The sequence below is a fragment of the Pollachius pollachius genome (assembly GCF_949987615.1).
Source record: "Pollachius pollachius genome assembly, chromosome: 16".
Lineage (NCBI taxonomy): Eukaryota > Metazoa > Chordata > Actinopteri > Gadiformes > Gadidae > Pollachius > Pollachius pollachius.
The window spans coordinates 3,445,878-3,448,423 of record NC_136949.1 but is presented as its reverse complement, the minus strand read 5'-3'; positions in this window follow the sequence as shown (position 1 = coordinate 3,448,423).

Genomic DNA, 2,546 nt, shown 5'->3' with positions numbered 1-2,546 from the left:
AATATTAAATTATATTATTATATTTTGCGGATTCCTGCACCGTGACATATTTTTCTCATGTACCATGCATTATTGTTACATAATAAAAATATTAAATCAGAAATATCTCCTCATTAAAGACACATTTGAGAAGACTTTGAGATTGGGTCATAAAAAAGAATATGAAGAGTATAAAATCTGTTAATAAAATTAAAACAAATTGTTCTGCAAATAAATAACTTTGCCAATTTGTACAGTCATGGCGGACTTTAAACATAGCCATTATTTTCTTGTTCCTAACAGCATTACTCTCTCTCTCTCTCTCTCTCTCTCTCTCTCTCTCTCTCTCATCCAAGCGTGGCTAAAGCCCATATCTTAATCTCCCACAATCACAGAACAAAGAGTCCATATCTCTCCTTTTTTTTTTATAACTAATGTCGATTACATATTTGATAAACAGGCATTCGCATTAGCATTAGCCGAGGTCAGGATTAGCCTGGTTCATCCTCAAACTGTTCTCTCTCTCTCCGCCTCGTCTGTTTGTTGATCTTTTTTCCTGTCTTTTTTTCCTCTCCCTCTCTCTCACTCCCTCTGCCTCCCTCCCTCGTTCCCTCTCTCCCTCTCTCTCTCTCACTCCCTCTGCCTCCCTCCCTCTTTCCCTCTCTCCCTCTGCCTCCCTCCCTCTTTCCCTCTCTCCCTCCTGCTGTCCCTCTCCCCCTCTCTCTCCCCCTCTCCCCCTCTATCCCCCCCTCTCTCTCTCCCCCTCTCTCCCCCCTCTCCCTCACTACCTCCCTCTCCCTCTCTCGACTCCCCCCTGCTGTTATTTGTGGGCATCGGAAATCCTAAAGGACATGAGTTCACACAAGCTAAGGCACAAATATTTGAAAGGGTGATTAAAAATCGTTTGGGAAAACAGATTATTGACTGGTTTGTTTTTTTTCTCTTTTTTTCCTCTTTTAAATCAATCTGTAAACACAAACAGGCTGCTTTTAAGAAGTCAAACAGGGTCACCAAAAGTGTAGCGTTTAACTGCATAATTACCGCCTGTTCGTTTTAGCTTATCCCCATCAGTTTCCCCATCAGTTATCCCCACTGTCGTTTGAAAAGGGCTCCATTCCATATGCATAGTCCACCACAGCCATTCATTCATTAGTTCAATCATTCATCCATTCATAGTCTTATCCCCCGGTTTTCCCAGACACTCGTCCCTTGGTATGAAACATTCTGCGACAGAATACCACACGTTGGGACACAATGTGAGAGCTTGAAAAGGAACACAGCCCTTCTCCATGAACACATGTCTTCAGCCTTCTCCCGGCGCTCCGACAAAGGAGGCGACAGAAAGGAGGAATTAGGACTCCTTGGACAACCGCGGCTCAGGAAAAGTTTGGAGTGGCTGAAGCGACCGCACACAGACACTGAGCTTCTTAGGGGGCTTAGAGTTCTCACAGACCGGCCTTTCCTTACACCATGCTCGTTGCTAATACCCAGCGTCTCATACCACACACACACACACACACACACACTAGTATACACTCAAACGAACACACAAACACACACACACACACACACAAACGCACATGCACACGCACACATGCACATGCACACACACACACTCACGCACAATCTAGCATGCACGCACACACACACACACACATGCACTAGCATACACTCACACAAACGCACGCATACACTCACACACATACACACACACAAGCCCTAGCAAACACTCAACCACGCGCACACACACACACACACACACACACACATACACACACACACACGTTCTAGCTTTCACGCATAAACACACACACACACACACACACAAACACACACACACCCGAACACACTAGCATACACTTACACAAACACACAAATATACACACACACACACACACACACACACACACACACACACACTCTCTCTCTCCCTGTCTCTGACAAACTCACACACAGCCTTTCTCGCTCTCTCTCACAAAACACACACTCAGACACACACACTAAGTCTCCCTCTCTCTGTCATACTCACACAGACAAACACCCTCTCCTCTCTCGCCCTAACACACACACACACACACACACACACACACACACACACACACACACACTTAGCGGCAGCACTGAGACTCCTCTCTGAGCCGGACCATTAGTCCCGAATCGGGATCTTCAAGAGCCCGTCTAAACGTCCGTTAAACGGCGCGGAGGCAGATCACCACCAGGCAGACGCTTCGCCTCAAATGGCTTTTTAAAAAGCCCCACCACGTCTACCTCTCCACTGAAGGCCCTAATGCAGAGTGTCAGAGGAGTCCGTCCTCACCCTCCTCTTCCTCTCCTCCCTAGATCGGGCTCTGAACATCATCCCTCGCTTCGACCGTTTGACGTCTTCTAAACTTGCCACCTCCCGCGAGCAAATTTGCATCCTTTCTTTCTCAAAGATAAAGAAATTGAAATTATTCTTTAATTTACGTGATTTGATAAGATAAATCAACATTGCGCAACACCATGACAATAAGAAAAAGAATTATAGTTATTGACAATTGGAGGATTTACCTTAAATCCGTTTTCCT